Raw genomic sequence first — 18580 nt, 5'->3', positions numbered from 1 at the left:
ATCCTCCCGCTCCCCCTCCCCCTCTCCTCCTCCCCTCCACCTCCCTCTCCCCCTCCCTCTCCCGTTCCTTCCCCCTCCCTTCCCCCTCCCCCTCAGTCTCCCCCTTACTCTCCCCCTCACTCTCCCCCCTCCATTCATCCCTCACTCCACTCCCTCCCCCCTCCCTCCCTGTCCCCCATCTCGCCACCTCCCTCCCTCCCCTCTCCTTCCTCTCCCTCCCTACCTCCCTCTTTCCCTCCCTACCTCCCTCTTTCCCTCCCTACCTCCCTCACCCCTTCCTAACTTCCTCCGTCTCCCCACTCACTCTATCTCTCTCCCTCCCTCGTTCTCTCACTCCTCCCTCACTCCCTCCCTCTCTCCCCTCCCTCCCTCTCTCCCCTCCCTCCCGCAATCTCTCCCCCTCCCTCCTTCCATTCCTCCCTTTGTTGGTATTTTTCAATGTTGAGGTTGTTGTTGAATTTTTTTTTGTTGTTGTGCGTCTTGCTGAAATTGTTGGTGTTTCCAATTTTGAGGCTGCTGTTGGATTTGTTGGTGGTTTTCAATGTTGAGGTTATTGTTGGATTGTTGTTTTTTTTGCAGTTGTGGTTGTTGTTGAAATTGTTGATGTTTTTCAGTCCTGTGATTGTTGTAGAACTTGTTTTGTTTTTAATTTTTTGGTTGGTGGAAATATTGGTGTTTATTTCTTTCTCAGGTTGTTGTTGCATTTGTTGTTTTTTTTTCTTTTTTTAGGTTGTTGTTAGAACTTTTTTATTCTCAGGTTGTTGTTGGATTTGTTGGTGTTTTTAATTTTGAGGTTGTTGTTTTCAATTTGAGGTTGGTGTTGGATTTGTTGGTGTTTTTCGCAGTTGTGGTTGCTGTTGAAATTGTTGGAGTTTTTCAATTTTGAGGTTGTTGTTGAACTTGTTTTGTTTTTAATTTTTTGGTTGTTGGAAATATTGGTATTGATTTATTTCTCAGGTTGTTGTTGGATTTGTTGGTGGTTCAGTTTTGGTTGTTGTTGGATTTGTTGGTGTTTTTCAATGTTGGGATGGTTGTCCAAACCACATTGCCTTGTACTGTCCCAAGATGTGTCGGTTAGGTTGATTGGCCCTGACATGTTGCCCTGTAGTGTGTCAAGGTTGTACGAAATTGTTGGTGTTTTTCAATGTTTAGTTTGTTGTTGGAAATAATGTTTTTTTTTCATTCTCAGGTTGTTGTGGGATTTGTTGGTGTTTTTCGCTAATGTTGTTGAAATTGTAGATATTTTTCAATTTTGATGTTGTTCTTTAATTCATTGCTGTTTTTTCAATTTTGAGGTTGTTGTTGGATTTGTTGGTGTTTTCCAATGTTGAGATTGTTGTTGCATTTGTTGGTGTTTTTCAATGTTGAGGTTGTTGTTGGATTTCAATGTTGAGGTTACAAAGAACAAAGAACAGCACAGCCCAGGAAATAGGACCTTCAGCCCAACGAGCCCCCGCTGCCATTTTAACATTATGACTGCCCTCCTCTACCTATGACCCTTGTCTACAGCTATTGGGGAAGATTGAGGCAAGACTACTTTAGGGACAATTTTTTGCACCAATCAGCCTAAGAGCACATTTTTGGGGTATGGGAGGAAACCGGAGCACCCGGAGAAAACCCACACAACCTCAACACTAAAAAACACCAACAAATCCAACAACAACCTCAACATTTAAAAACACCAATAAATCCAACAACAACCTCAACATTGAAAAACACCAACAAGTCCAACAACAACCTCAACATTAAAAACACCAACAAATCCAACAACAACTCAACATTAAAAAACACCAACAAATCCAACAACAACCCCAACATTGAAAACCCTAACAAATCCAACAACAACCTCAACATTAACAAAAACACCAACAAATCCAACAACAACCACAACATTAACAAAAACACCAACAAATCCAACAGCAACCACAACAGTGAAAAACACCAACAACTCCAACAACAACCACAGCACTGAAAAACAGAAACACATTCAACAACAACCATAACAGTGAAAAACATGAACAACTCCAACAACAACTTCTACATTGAAAACAAAGCAACAAATCCAACAACGTCAACATTGAAAAACACCAACAAATCCAACAACAACCTCAGCATTGAAAAACACCAACAAATCCAACAACAACCTCAACATTAACAAAAACACCAACAAATCCAACAGCAACCACAACAGTGAAAAACACCAACAAATCCAACAACAACCACAACACTGAAAAACAGAAACACATTCAACAACAACCATAACAGTGAAAAACACGAACAATTCCAACAACAACTTCTACATTGAAAACAAAGCAACAAATCCAACAACACCAACATTGAAAAACACCAACAAATCCAACAGCATCTTCAACACTGAAAAACACCAACATATCCAACAACAACTTCAAGATTGAAAAACACCAACAAATCCAACAAAAACCTCAACATTGAAAAACATCAACACATTCAACAACCTAGAATCAAAAAAACACAAATTCAACAACCTCAACAGTTAATAACACTAACAAATTCAACAACAACCTCAACATTGAAAAACACCAACAAATCCAAAAACAAACTCAGCATTGAAAACACCAACAAATTCAATGACAACCATGACAGTGAAAAACATTAACAATTCCAACAACAACCTCACATTGAGAAAACACCAACAACATCAACATTGAAAAACGCACAAGCAATTTCAACAACAACCACAATGGTGAAAGACACCAACAAATTCAACAACAACCTCAACATTGAAAAACACCAACAAATCCAACAACAACCTCAACATTGAAAAACACCAACAAATCCAACAAGAACAACAACAGTGAAAACCACAAACAAATCCAACATCAACCTCAAGATTGAAAAAAAATCATCAAATTCAACAACAACCTGAACATTGAAAAAACATCAAGAAATCCAACAACAACCTCAACAGTTAAAAACACCAACAAGTCCAACAACGACCTCAACAGTTAAAAGCAGCAACAAATCCAACAACAACCTCAAAACTGAAAAACACCAACAAATCGAACAACAACCGCAATGTAAAAAACACCAACAAATCCAACAAAACAGCAACAAATCTAAGAAGAACCTCAACATTGAAAAGCATGGAACAAATTCAACAACAACCACAACATTGAAAAACACCAACAAATCCAACAACAACCTCAACATTGAAAAACATCAACACATTCAGCAACCTAGAATCAAAAACCAAAAATAAATTCAACAACCTCAACAATTAAAAACACCAACAAATTCAACAACAACCTCAACATTAAAAACACCAACAAATCCAACAACCACAACAGTGTATAACACCAACAAGTCAAACAACAGCCTCAACATTGAAAAAGAATAACAAATCCAACAACAACCTCAACATTGAAAACACCAACGACCACAACAGTGAAAAACACCAACAAATCCAACAACAACCACAACATTGAAAAACAGAAACAAATTCAACAACAACCGTAAGAGTGAAAAACACTAACAATTCCAACAACAACCTCAACATTGAAAACACCAACAAATCCAACAAAAACCTCAACATTGAAAACACCAACAAATTCCACAGCAACCATAACAGTGAAAACACTAACAATTCCAACAACAACCTCTACATTGAAAAAAACACCAATAAATCCAACAACATCAACATTGAAAAACACAATTTCTACAACAACCACAACGGTGAAAAAACCAACAAATCCAACAACAACCTCAACATTGAAAAACACCAACAAAAACCTCAACGTTGAAAACACCAACAAATTCAACAACAACCATAACAGTGAAAAACACTAACAATTCCAACAACAATCTCGACATTGAAAAAAACATCAACAAATCCAACAGCATCAACATTGAAAAACATCAATACATTCAACAACCTAGAATCAAAAAACAGAAACAAATTCAACAACCTCAACAGTTAAAAACGCCAACAAATTCAACAAATACCACAACCGTGAAAAACACCAACAAGTCCAACAACAACCTCAACATTGAAAAGCACCAACAAGTCCAACAACATCTTGAACATTGAAAAACACCAACAAATCCAACAACAACCACAACAGAGCAAAGCACCAACAAAATCCAACAACCTCTACAATGAAAAACACCAACAAATCCTACAACAACCTCAACATTGAAAAACACCAACAAATCCAACAACCAGCTCAACACTAAAAAACACCAATTAAGCCAACAAAAACCTCAAAATTGAAAACACCAACAAATTCAACAACAACCATAATGGAGAAAAACACTAACAATTCCAACAACAACCTCTACATTGAAAAAAACAACAAATCCAACATCAACACTGAAAAACATAATTTCAACAACAACCTCAACAGTTAAAAACACCAACAAACTCAACAACAACCTCAACTTCGAAAAATACCAACAAGCCCAACAACAACCTCAACATTGAAAAACACCAACAAATCTAACAACAACCTCAACATTAAAAACCAACAAATCCAACAACAACCTCAACATTAAAAACCAACAAATCCAACAACAACCTCAACATTAAAAACCAACAAATCCAACAACAACCTCAATATTGGAAAACACCAACAAATCCAAACAACAACCTCAACATTAACAAAAACACCAACAAATTCAACATCAGCAATGAAAAAACACCAACAAATCCAACAACAACCTCACTATTAAAACAACAAATCCAACAACAATGTCAACATTGAAAAATACCAACAAATCCAACATCAAACTCCACATTGAAAAAAAAACCAACAAATCCAACAACATCAACATTGAAAAACACAATTTCAACAACAACACAACGGTGGAAAACACCAACAAATTTCACACAACCTCAACATTGAAAAACAACAACACATTCAACAACTTAGAATCAAAAAACAGAAACAAATTCAACAACCTCAACAGTTAAAAGCACAATCAAATTCAACAACAACCTCAACATCGAAAAATATCAACATGTCCAACAACAACCTCAATATTGAAAAACACCAACACATCCAACAACAACCTCAACATTGAAAAGCCCCAACAAGTCCAAGAACATCTTGAACATTGAAATACACCAAGAAATCCAACAACAACCTCAACAGTTAAAAACACCAACAAATTCAACAACAGCCTCAACATTGAAAACACCAACAAATCCAACAAATACCACAACCGTGAAAAACACCAACAATTCCAACAACAGCCTCAACAGTTAAAAACAACAACAAATCCAACAACAAGCTCAAAATTGAAAAACACCAACAAATCAAACAACAACCTCAATGTAGAAAAACACCAACAATCCAACCAGAAACTCAACATTGAAAAACACCAACAAATCTAACAACAACCTCAACATTGAAAAAACACCAAACAAATTCAACAACAATCTCAACACAGAAAATCACCAAAAAATCCAACAACAACCTCAACATTGAAAAACATCAACACATTCAACAAGCTAGAATCAAAAAACAAAAACAAATTCAACAACCTCAACAGTTAAAAACACCAACAAATTCAACAACAACCTCAACATTGAGAAACACTAACAAGTCAAACAACAACCTCAACATTGAAAACACCAACAAATTCAACAACAACCATAACAGTGAAAAACACTAAGAATTCCAATGACAACCACAACAGTGAAAAATAACCAACAAATCCAACAACAACCACAACATTCAGAAACACCAACAAATCCAACAATTAACACAACAGTGAAAAGCACTAACAATTCCAATGACAAACTCAACATTGAAAAGCACCAAGAGGCGTATGTCAGGTCTAAGCAGCTGGGAACGGAGAGAGCGTTGGAGGAATACAGAGAGAGTAGGAGGGATCTCAAAAGGGGAGTTAGGAGAGCAAAAAGGGGGCATGAAATGGCTTTGGCAGGGAGGATTAAGGAGAATCCAAAGGCGTTTTACTCCTATGTCAGGAACAAAAGGGTGGCTGGGGGTAAAATTGGTCCCCTCAGGGACAGACGTGGGGAATTGTGCTTAGAGGCAGAGGGAATGGGGGAGATCCTGAATGAATACTTTGCGTCGGTATTCATGAAGGAGAGGGGCTTGATGTCTGGTACGGTCATCGAGGGAACGGTAGACCAATTGAAGGAACTATCCATTCCGAGGGAATGCTTTTAAAGAACATAAGAACATAAGAAATAGGAGCAGGAGTAGGCCATCTAGCCCTTCGAGCCTGCCCCGCCATTCAATAAGATCATGGCTGATCTGTCGTGGCTCAGTTCCACATTTCCGCCCTCTCCCCATAACCCTTAATCCCCTCTCTTATCAAAAACCCATCAACCCGCTTCTTAAAAATATTTAGCGAGGCAGCCTCCACCACTTCAACGGGCAGAGAATTCCAGAGATTCACCACCCTTTGAGTGAAGAAGTTCCTCCTCAACTCCGTTCTAAACCGCCTCCCCTTTATCTTGAGGCTGTGCCCCCTAGTCCTACTGTCTTTTTTGAGCGGGAAGAGTCTCTCCACCTCTATCCTATCCATCCCATTCATCATCTTATACGTCTCAATGAGATCTCCCCTCATTCTTCTAAACTCTAACGAGTACAAGCCTAGTTTATTCAGCCTCTCCTCATAGCTCAACCCCCTCAACTCCGGTATCAGCCTAGTAAACCTCCTCTGCACTCCCTCCAGGGCCAAAATATCCTTGCGCAGGTGCGGCACCCAAAACTGCACACAGTACTCCAGCTGCGGCCTCACCAATGCCCTATACAGCTGCAGCAAGACCTCCCTACTTTTATATTCAATCCCCCTCGCTATGAAGGCCAGCATCCCATTCGCCTTCCTGACCACCTGCTGCACCTGCAAGCTGGGTTTTTGCGACTCATGCACAAGGACCCCGAGGTCCCTCTGCACCGTCGCCTGCTGCAGTTTTTCGCCACTTAAGTAATAGTCCTTCCTACCATTCTTCCTACCAAAGTGGACCACCTCACACTTGCCAACATTCAATTCCATTTGCCATTTCCTGGCCCATTCGCCCAGCCTATCTAGATCCTTCTGCAGACTCTCCACACCCTCCGCACAATTTGCCTTTCCCCCAATCTTGGTGTCATCAGCAAATTTCGACACCCTGCACTCGGTTCCCTCCTCCAGATCATCTATATAAATGGTAAATAGCTGAGGCCCCAGCACCGACCCCTGGGGCACCCCACTAGTCACCAACCGCCAATCCGAATAGCACCCATTGACCCCCACTCTCTGCCTCCTATTTGACAACCAATCCTCTATCCACGCTAACACCCTACCCCCAACTCCATGTCCCCTGACCTTCTGCAATAACCTCTTGTGAGGTACCTTGTCAAACGCCTTCTGAAAATCCAGAAAGACCACATCCACCGGCTCTCCTCTATCCACTGCCCTAGACACATCCTCATAGAACTCCAGTAAATTTGTCAGACACGACTTCCCTTTAATGAAACCGTGTTGCGTCTGCCCTATCAAGCAATTCCCTTCAAGATGCCTCGCAATTTCCTCCTTAATGACGGATTCCAACATTTTACCTACCACAGACGTTAAACTAACCGGCCTATAATTCCCCGCCTTTTGCCTGGCACCCTTCTTAAACAACGGCGTAACATTAGCCGTTTTCCAATCTTCCGGCACTTCCCCGGAATCCAGCGACGTCTGGAAAATAACCACCAAGGCATCCACTATCACCTCCGCCATTTCTTTCAGAACCCTCGGATGCATTCCATCCGGTCCTGGGGACTTGTCCACAATCAGCCCCTCCAGTCTGTCGAGCACCACCTCTCTAGTAACAGTAATGTCATTAAGATCGCATTAAAACTGATAAATCTCCGGGGCCTGATTGCATTTATCCCAGGCTGCTTAGGGAGGTGAGAGATGAGATTGCTGGGCCTCTGACGCAAATCTTTGTCTCTTCTTTGGACACAGGTGAGGTCCCAGAGGACTGGAGGATAGCGAACGTGGTACCATTGTTTAAAAAGGGTAGGAGGGATAGCCCGGGTAACTATAGGCCGGTGAGTTTAACGTCAGTGGTAGGTAAGTTGATGGAGAGGATTCTTAGGGATAGGATGTATGAGCACTTGGAGCATTGCGATCTGATTAGGGATACGCAGCACGGCTTTGTAAAGGGGAAGTCTTGCCTTCCGATAATGTTAATGTTAAAATGGCAGCGTGGGCTCGTTGGGCCGAAGGGCCTGTTTCCCGGGCTGTTTTTGTTCTTTGTTTGTCTCTGTCTCTCACTGTGTCCCTCTGTCTGTCTCTGTCTCTCTCTCTCTCTCTGTCTCTCCTTAACCCTGTTTGTACAGAACCCTGTGCTGAGTATATCAGGAAGGGACTGGGTATTAGAGGTGTGTTGATCCCAGACAGCAGAGGTTCTCAGGTGAAAGTTTCCCTCTACATGAACGACATTACTGTTCAAACTGGCCCTGGGTGCCAGGGTAAGTCATGGTAAGAGTGAGACCATGTTCTTTGGGAACTGGGTGGACCCATCCCTTAGTCCCCTTTCCTGTCAGGTCAGACAGTCTCAGGGTGCTGGGGATATGGTTCGGAGGGATCAAGGGGTGCATTAGGAGCTGGATAGAGCGAGTAGGTAGAATGAACCAAAAGCTGGGAATGTGGGAGCAACGCTTCCTGTCCATTCCAAGTAAAAACCTGGTGATCAGATGTGAGACATTCTCGGTGTTACTGTACGTGGTGCAGGTCTGGCCCATTCCTCACTCCCGCACTATGACAATCAGCTGAGACATTTTCCATTAGATCTGGAGACCAAAATTAAACCACAGGAACACAATGTATAAACCTTGAGATGAAGGGGAAAAGCATGTCCAACATGGTCCCAATCCTGAGAGCCCCCTTTGTGTGTGTCTGCACCAAGCTGTGAGTAGATTCTGGGTACAGAAACACTCAGTGTGAGTACGTACTGAGACAGTATCTGTCCCCTGGGTTGTGAAGGATGGGTCTCACCCACACTGCCATCAAACACTCCAAGTAATTGGCCTGCTGTACCCCCTGTCCCTGTGACTGAAACACCTCAAAGTCCAATTTGTTCCATATAGACATTCTTTAACTACTTTTACACCATTTATACAGACCATTGGAAAATATCTGTGATGTTGCTTTGAGTGTGTTGAAGTATCTCGGAGCGTAACATGATAGACCTAAAGAACCTAAAGATTATCACACTTTGGTATTTATGAATAAATATAATTTGCAAAAACAAAAACTTTTGATTGGTGAATTGAATATATTATGGAAATTAGCATTTACAAATCTGATGGTTTCAATGTTCCATTTGGAAAAATAATCTGTTTTTGTATATTTAATTTGGTGTATAATTGTAGAGGAATTAATTAGCAAAAATGTAAATAACAGAATTGATAAATGAGAGACGCAGCCCATGACCGTGATATGTATCTATGGTATTAGCAGCTGAGTTTCTGTGTGTTTGTCAGTAAGATTATACTCTTAGGAATCATTTCTATAGTGTTTTCCTCAAGAAATGTGTTGCTAAAGTGTGTGGTCTCCCAATCCATGAGGAGGATTTTTAGTGTTCTCTTCTGAGCAAGAAGCTGGCACTGAGTGTTACTTTTAGTAACTGCTCAGTGTCATTGATGAGTGTTCCTTCTCTCTCTCTTGTAGAGGTGGAGGAAGGGAACACAGTCTGAGTGGATTGTCTATAAAATTAACAAAAGGAGAAGTTTGATTTGGAGTTGTGTGTATGGATTGTTATAGTGCGAAAAGGATTGTGTCTGTGCTCCTTCTGAAACACATATCTCTTTTAATTGTGTTTTCACACACCTTGTATGCTGAGGTTTTTCAAATACTGATCTTAATTCTTAACTGTAGAAGGTTCTGATTTGATTTGATTTATTATTGTCACATGTATTAGTGTACAGTGAAAAGTATTGTTTCTTGTGCTTTATACAAAGCATACCGTTCGTAGAGAAGAAAACCAGAGAGTGCAGAATGTAGTGTTACAGTCACAGCTAGGGTGTTGAGAAAGATCAACTTAGTGCGAGGTAAGTCCATTCAAAAGTCTGACAGCAACAGGGAAGAAACTGTTCTTGAGTCGGTCGGTACGTGACCTCAGACTTTTGACCTCAGACTTTTGCTGATGACACCAAAGTTGGAGGTGTGGTAGATTGTGAGGAAGGGTGTCATAGTTTGCAGGAAGACTTGGACAGGTTGCAGCGCTGGGCCGAGAGGTGGCGGATGGAGTTTAATGCGGAGAAGTGTGAGGTAATTCACTTTGGTAGGAATAACAGATGTGTTGAGTATAGGGCTAATGGGAGGACTTTGAATAGTGTGGATGAACGGAGGGATCTAGGTGTATGGGTACATAGATCCCTGAAAGTTGGGAATCAAGTAGATAGGGTTGTTAAGAAGGCATACGGTGTCTTGGCGTTCATTGGTAGGGGATTGAATTTAGGAGTCGCAGCGTCATGTTGCAACTGTACACAACTCTGGTGCGGCCGCACTTGGAGTACTGTGTGCAGTTCTGGTCCCCACATCACAGGAAGGATGTGGAGGCTTTGGAGAGGGTGCAGAGGAGGTTTACCAGGATGTTGCCTGGTATGGAGGGGAGGTCCTATGAGGAGAGACTGAGGGATTTGGGGTTGTTTTCGCTGGAAAGAAGGTGGCTAAGAGGGGATCTTATTGAAACATATAAGATGATTAGAGGTTTAGATAGGGTGGACAGTGATAGCCTTTTTTCCTCGGATGGAGAAAGCTAGCACGAGGGGGCATGGCTTTAAATTAAGGGGGGGTAGTTATAGGACGGATGTCAGGGGTAGGTTCTTTACCCAGAGGGTGGTGAGGGATTGGAATGCCCTGCCTGCTGCGGTTGTAAATGTGCCTAGTTTGGGGGTATTTAAGAGATCCGTGGATAGGTTTATGGACGAAAAGGGATTGGTTTAGATTAGTGGGTCATTGTTTTTTAACTGGTCGGCGCAACATCATGGGCCGAAGGGCCTGTTCTGCGCTGTAATGTTCTATGTTCTATCTTTTTCCCAACAGAAAATGGAAGAGAGAATGTCCAGGGTCATGGGGTCCTTAAATAGTGTTATACAGTGAAGAATATTGTTTCCTGTGTGTTATAGAGACAAAGCATACCGTTCATAGAAAGGAAAAGAGAGGTTACAGAATGTAGTGTTACAGTCACAACTAGCATGTAAAGAAAGATCAACTTAATATGAGGTAGGTCCATTGTGTGTGACTTCAGACTTTTGTACCTTTTTCCCAACAGAACAAGGTGGAAGAGAGAATGTCCAGGGTGTATGTTGTCCTTGATTATGCTGGCTGCTTTTCTGAAGCAGTGGGAAGTGTAGACAGAGTTAGTGGATGGGAGGCTGGTTTGCAGAATGGACTGAGCTACATTCACAACTCTTTGTAATTCCTTGTGGTTTTGGACAGAGCAGGAGCCCAGACCAAGTTGTGATACAACCAGAAAGGATGTTTTCTACAGTGCACCTGTAAAAGCTGGTGAGAGTCATAGCGGACATGGCAAATTTCCTTCACCTTCTGAGAAAGTAGAGGCATTGGTGGGGTTTCTTAACCATAGCATCGGTGTGAAGGGACTGGATAGTGAAAATGTATTTCCTCTAATCCTCTCTACATTTCCTGCTACTTACCCTAAATCTATGCCCCCTGTTTACTAAAGGGAAAAGTTCCTTCCTGTCCACCCAATCTATGTCCCTCAGACTTTTGTACACAATCTTGTTGACCATCGCCATTCAACCATGGATCCCAAACACAATAGCAGCACGGTGGTTCGCACTGATCAGAGTTTGATCCAACCACTGTTCACCAGGATTTCCATTCTGTATACCCACTGCCACCAAGACACCAACAGTATGTGTCACATACAGTAGCCCCCACTGACACAGATAGACTGAAAATGAAGACCAGAGTTCACATTTTGAACACCCCCCAACAAAACAACTTCCACAAAATTTTATAGACAATCCACTCAGACTGTGTTCCCTTCCTCCACCTCTTCACAAGAGAGAAGGAACACTCATCAATGACACTGAGCAGTTACTAAAATTAACACTCAGTGCCAGCTTCTTGCTCAGAAGAGAACACTAGAAATCCTCCTCATGGATTGGGAGACCACACACTTTAAGCAACACATTTCTCTAGGAAAACACTATAGAAATGATCCCTAACACTATAATCTTACTGACAAACACACAGAAACTCAGCTGCCAATCCACGGATACACATCACGCTCACGGGCTGCGTCTCTCATTTATCGATTCTGTTATTTACATTTTTGCTAATTAATTCCTCTACAATTATACACCAAATTAAATATACAAAAACAGATTATTTTTCCAAATGGAACATTGAAACCATCAGATTTGTTCAGTCTGATTTGCCTAATACATTCAATCCACTATCAAAAAATTTACATATGTGTCACTCACAACACACAGACTGTATCATTGTCTAACTCTTCATAAAACACAGCAACTAACTCCCTGTCAGTGTGAATCTGACTGTAAACTTGGTGTTATATATGACTCTGAAATGAGTTTGATCTCACACTGAGAGCCTGCCTGTTATGGGGTGATGCACATCTTCACGTATAAGATGATGAATGGGATGGATAGGGTAGAGGTGGGGAGACTTTTCCCGCTCAGAAAGGACAGTAGGACTAGGGGGCACAGCCTCAAGATAAAGGGGGGGCGGTTTAGAACGGAGTTGAGGAGGAACTTCTTCACTCAAAGGGTGGTGAATCTCTGGAATTCTCTGCCCGTTGAAGTGGTGGAGGCTGCCTCGCTAAATATTTTTAAGACGCGGGTTGATGGGTTTTTGATGAAAGGGGATTAAGGGTTATGGGGAGAGGGCGGGAATGTGGAACTGAGCCACGACAGATCAGCCATGATCTTATTGAATGGCAGGGCAGGCTCGAAGGGCTAGATGGCCTACTCCTGCTCCTATTTCTTATTTTCACACAGATGCTGCTGCAATCCTGGGCCTCACTCCCCCTAAATGTTGGACATTAGCTATTTGTTAGGCAAGGGCATGATGGGATAGGCTTGAAATGAGAGCAGACATGATGTGAAGGAATGATGGGATAGGCTTGAGGGGCTGATTGGCCTCCTCCTGTGCTGATGCTCTGAGTCATCCACATCCACCTGTAATCCACTGCTGTGATTGGCTTGGGATATCACACCCCACCGTGATTGGTGGAAGATTCCTGATTGGCTGTCAGGGATTGTCAATCATTCCCAGTTTGAATGCAGGATGTCCCCGTGGTATAAATACAGGAGCCTGTGACAAGACAGCTCAGCTTGTTTGAGTTATCATCCAGTGAGAACACAATGGCTTCCCAAGTGAGTCAGAACCACCACAAGGACTGTGAGGATGCTGTTCACAAGCAGCTGGAGAAGGATATGAACCAGAGTCTGCTGGATCTGCACAAACTCCCCTCTGGGAACACTGACCCTCACGGAACTCACTGATATGGGATACTGGATAAATGGGAATGGTGACATGTCTCAGGGTCTCTGAATCTAACTGGGGATTGGTCATGGAGAGAAGACAATGCTGCCCCACTAATCCTGGGATATAAATACACTCTCCAATCACTTGGGATTGCACTATCTATTCAGGAAATCCAACTAATACTTGTTGCTGTGAGATGTTAATGACTTATCCTCCTCCTCTTCCAGCTGTGTGACTTCCTGGAGACTCACTGCTTGGATGAACAAGTGAAGATGATCAAGAAGCTTGGAGATCACATCACCAACCTGAAGAGACTGGGAGCCCCTGAGAATGGCAGGGAGAGGACCTGTTTGACAGGCTCACCCTCAACTGACTGGGATTCAAATGGAAATGTCAGCTCTGCTGCACTGGAAAATAAAACATTTTTGTCTCTAATTCTGTAGCTGATTTTCATTATTTTGACTCCTTTAAATCCTAATCCAGCTTCCTAAACGTGATCCAATTCCTGCCCAGGACAATGACACTGATTCAGAAACATGGGGATTTTTTGTGTTAGAAATGTGCGGTTTCCCCCTCAGTGTGGGTGAAAGCCCCCCATGCTGTTGGGGCGTTGCATTGAATACAATGTCCACCCTTTTCCAGTGTGGGGAATCTCTGCCTCTGCCTCTCACTCGGCAGAAGAATGAGCTTCCTAATTCTGATACCTTGTACGAGACGGCCTCAAACCCCCTCCCCATGTTAGTGAGGGTAACTCTGTATCTGGATCAGGGAGTGGCAGCTTCACAATGCAGCTTGATGGTGAGTGAGTGAATACAGAATTACCGTGTCCAAATATCCCCCATCCGGGGGAAGGGGGGGAAATATTACATTTCATTTGTGTTCACTGGGGTGGGATTAAAACTCCATCAGGCCTTTAATGGTGATTTTATTTTTGGAATGAATTCTATTTCAGGGGAACTCACTGACTGTTATTTTACTCCTATTAAAAAGGGATGAGCAGAAATAGGCCATTCGGCCCAACAAGTCTGACCCACCATTCAACAAGATGGTATTTCTGATCCCACTGGGGAGGGGGGGGGGGAGTGTGTTAGACCTGGGGGGGGGGGGAGTGTGTTAGACTGGGGGGGGGGGGAGTGTGTTAGACTGGGGGGGGGGGGAGTGTGTTAGACTGGGGGGGGGGGGAGTGTGTTAGACTGGGGGGGGGAGAGTGTGTTAGACTGGGGGGGGGAGTGTGTTAGACTGGGGGGGGGAGTGTGTTAGACTGGGGGGGGGGGGAGTGTGTTAGACTGGGGGGGGGGGGAGTGTGTTAGACTGGGGGGGGGAGTGTGTTAGACTGGGGGGGGGGGGAGTGTGTTAGACTGGGGGGGGGAGTGTGTTAGACTGGGGGGGGGGGGAGTGTGTTAGACTGGGGGGGGGAGTGTGTAGACTGGGGGGGGGGAGTGTGTTAGACTGGGGGGGGGGGAGTGTGTTAGACTGGGGGGGGGGGGAGTGTGTTAGACTGGGGGGGGGAGTGTGTTAGACTGGGGGGGGGGGAGTGTGTTAGACTGGGGGGGGAGTGTGTTAGACTGGGGGGGGGGGGAGTGTGTTAGACTGGGGGGGGGGGAGTGTGTTAGACTGGGGGGGGGGAGAGTGTGTTAGGCTGGGGGGGGGGGAGAGTGTGTTAGACTGGGGGGGGGGGAGTGTGTTAGACGGGGGGGGGGGGGGGAGAGTGTGTTAGACTGGGGGGGGGAGTGTGTTAGACTGGGGGGGGAGTGTGTTAGACTGGGGGGGGGGGAGTGTGTTAGACTGGGGGGGGGAGTGTGTTAGACTGGGGGGGGAGTGTGTTAGACTGGGGGGGGGGAGTGTGTTAGACTGGGGGGGGGGGAGTGTGTTAGACTGGGGGGGGGGAGTGTGTTAGACTGGGGGGGGGGGAGTGTGTTAGACTGGGGGGGGGGGAGTGTGTTAGACTGGGGGGGGGGGAGTGTGTTAGACTGGGGGGGGGAGTGTGTTAGACTGGGGGGGGGAGTGTGTTAGACTGGGGGGGGGGGGAGTGTGTTAGACTGGGGGTGGGGGGAGTGTGTTAGACTGGGGGTGGGGGGAGTGTGTTAGACTGGGGGTGGGGGGAGTGTGTTAGACTGGGGGTGGGGGGAGTGTGTTAGACTGGGGGGGGGGGGAGTGTGTTAGACTGGGGGGGGGGAGTGTGTTAGACTGGGGGGGGGGGAGTGTGTTAGACTGGGGGGGGGAGTGTGTTAGACTGGGGGGGGGGGAGTGTGTTAGACTGGGGGGGGGAGTGTGTTAGACTGGGGGGGGGGAGTGTGTTAGACTGGGGGGGGAGTGTGTTAGACTGGGGGGGGGGGGGAGTGTGTTAGCCTGGGGGGGGAGTGTGTTAGACTGGGGGGGGGGGAGTGTGTTAGACCGGGGGGGGGGGGGGAGTGTGTTAGACTGGGGGGGGGGGAGTGTGTTAGACTGGGGGGGGGGAGTGTGTTAGACCGGGGGGGGGGGAGTGTGTTAGACTGGGGGGGGGGAGTGTGTTAGACTGAGGGGGGGGGAGTGTGTTAGACTGGGGGGGGAGTGTGTTAGACTGGGGGGGGAGTGTGTTAGACTGGGGGGGGGGAGTGTGTTAGACTGGGGGGGGGGGAGTGTGTTAGACTGGGGGGGGGGAGTGTGTTAGACTGGGGGGGGAGTGTGTTAGACTGGGGGGGTGGGGAGTGTGTTAGACTGGGGGGGGTGGGGAGTGTGTTAGACTGGGGGGGGAGTGTGTTAGACTGGGGGGGGGGAGTGTGTTAGACCGGGGGGGGGGGGGAGTGTGTTAGACTGGGGGGGGGGGGGAGTGTGTTAAACTGGGGGGGGGGGGGGAGTGTGTTAGACTGGGGGGGGGAGTGTGTTAGACTGGGGGGGGGGAGTGTGTTAGACTGGGGGGGGAGTGTGTTAGACTGGGGGGGGGGAGTGTGTTAGCCTGGGGGGGGAGTGTGTTAGACTGGGGGGGGGGGAGTGTGTTAGACCGGGGGGGGGGGGAGTGTGTTAGACTGGGGGGGGGGGGGGAGTGTGTTAGACTGGGGGGGGGGGAGTGTGTTAGACTGGGGGGGGGGGAGTGTGTTAGACCGGGGGGGGGGGAGTGTGTTAGACTGGGGGGGGAGTGTGTTAGACTGGGGGGGGGGAGTGTGTTAGACTGGGGGGGGGGAGTGTGTTAGACTGGGGGGGGTGGGGAGTGTGTTAGACTGGGGGGGGTGGGGAGTGTGTTAGACTGGGGGGGGGGGGAGTGTGTTAGACTGAGGGGGGGGGGAGTGTGTTAGACTGAGGGGGGAGTGTGTTAGACTGGGGGGGGAGTGTGTTAGACTGGGGGGGGGGGAGTGTGTTAGACTGGGGGGGGGGGAGTGTGTTAGACTGGGGGGGGAGTGTGTTAGACTGGGGGGGGTGGGGAGTGTGTTAGACTGGGGGGGGTGGGGAGTGTGTTAGACTGGGGGGGGGGAGTGTGTTAGACTGGGGGGGGGGGAGTGTGTTAGACTGGGGGGGGGGAGTGTGTTAGACTGGGGGGGGGAGTGTGTTAGACTGGGGGGGAGTGTGTTAGACTGGGGGGGGGAGTGTGTTAGACTGGGGGGGGGGAGTGTGTTAGACTGAGGGGGGGGGGAGTGTGTTAGACTGGGGGGGGAGTGTGTTAGACTGGGGGGGGAGTGTGTTAGACTGGGGGGGGGGGAGTGTGTTAGACTGGGGGGGGGGGGGGAGTGTGTTAGACTGGGGGGGAGTGTGTTAGACTGGGGGGGGTGGGGAGTGTGTTAGACTGGGGGGGGTGGGGAGTGTGTTAGACTGGGGGGGGGGAGTGTGTTAGACTGGGGGGGGGGAGTGTGTTAGACTGGGGGGGGGGGAGTGTGTTAGACTGGGGGGGGGGAGTGTGTTAGACTGGGGGGGGGGGGAGTGTGTTAGACTGGGGGGGGGGGAGTGTGTTAGACTGGGGGGGGGGGAGTGTGTTAGACTGGGGTGGGGAGTGTGTTAGACTGGGGGGGGTGGGGAGTGTGTTAGACTGGGGGGGGGGAGTGTGTTAGACTGGGGGGGGGGGGAGTGTGTTAGACTGGGGGGGGGGAGTGTGTTAGACTGGGGGGGGGGGGAGTGTGTTAGACTGGGGGGGGGGGGAGTGTGTTAGACTGGGGGGGGGAGTGTGTTAGACTGGGGGGGGGAGTGTGTTAGACTGGGGGGGGGAGTGTGTTAGACTGGGGGGGGGGAGTGTGTTAGACTGGGGGGGGGAGTGTGTTAGACTGGGGGGGGGAGTGTGTTAGACTGGGGGGGGGAGTGTGTTAGACTGGGGGGGGGGGGAGTGTGTTAGACTGGGGGGGGGGAGTGTGTTAGACTGGGGGGGGGGGGAGTGTGTTAGACTGGGGGGGGGAGTGTGTTAGACTTGGGGGGGGGGGAGTGTGTTAGACTGAGGGGGGGGAACTCTGTGATGGGCTGAATGGCCTCTTTCTGCCCCGCCCGGGGGCCCGGCTCCCAGTCCCGGTTTGCGGCTGCGCCACCGGCACTCACCGACCGCCGCCATCTTGCCGTTGCCGGGGAGACGGCCCGCCGCCATCTTGCCGTTGCCGGGGAGACGGCCCGCCGCCATCTTGCCGTTGCCAGGGGGCTTCAATGCGGCGGCGGCAGCCCGCGCAAGGCCCTCTGGGAGAATTCCTCTACTGCACATGCGCACCGGCAGGTAGATGTAAATTTTTTAAACAAATGTTGATGGTTTTTATTCCTAATCCGCTCCCGGCAGGATTTCTGTTCCTGCTCGATTCGGGAAGGTGGCTTCTTTTATTTTAAAATTGTGTTTTTTTCAATCTGATCCTCGCGGTGCAGTCTGGGAGGACACAGCGCGCAGGCGCAGCCCCGCCCCGGGATATAAATATGGATTTAATTTTGATTGGGTTCCTGGCGGGGTTTCCGGCTCGGAATTTCTCTCACTTTCCCCATTGCTCAACACTCACTTCTTCCTTTTTATTTAGAAACAAAGGGGGAGGGGCCGCCAGTGACGTCACAGCAACATGGAGGTGGCCCCACCCCTCCACAGGACCCGGATGTTCCGCCAACGAGCAGCTGCTGGGCCAGAGGAGGCAGGAGGTGACATAGGGAGGTGGAGCAGCAGCAGCTGGGAGGGTTACAGCGG

The 18580-nt window shown here is 47.1% G+C and overlaps 2 non-coding genes and 1 pseudogene across 2 annotated transcripts; 1 reads left to right on the top strand and 2 right to left on the bottom strand.

The window, feature by feature from the left end:
- Positions 1-18040, bottom strand: part of LOC145338884 (zona pellucida sperm-binding protein 4-like) — a 255242-nt pseudogene extending 237202 nt beyond the window's left edge.
- On the top strand, positions 9469-9685 carry LOC145338885 (small nucleolar RNA U3). The gene has a single exon (XR_013885921.1). It is a non-coding gene; the product is annotated as a small nucleolar RNA U3 (small nucleolar RNA).
- LOC145338886 (small nucleolar RNA U3) lies at positions 11979-12194 on the bottom strand. The gene has a single exon (XR_013885922.1). It is a non-coding gene; the product is annotated as a small nucleolar RNA U3 (small nucleolar RNA).
- Positions 18041-18580: the final 540 nt, after the last annotated feature.

This window comes from Carcharhinus amblyrhynchos, unplaced genomic scaffold (assembly GCF_965287045.1).
Source record: "Carcharhinus amblyrhynchos unplaced genomic scaffold, sCarAmb.v2.hapA chromosome_217, whole genome shotgun sequence".
In the NCBI taxonomy this organism is placed as follows: domain Eukaryota; kingdom Metazoa; phylum Chordata; class Chondrichthyes; order Carcharhiniformes; family Carcharhinidae; genus Carcharhinus; species Carcharhinus amblyrhynchos.
This window is presented reverse-complemented; position numbering and strand designations above follow the sequence as displayed.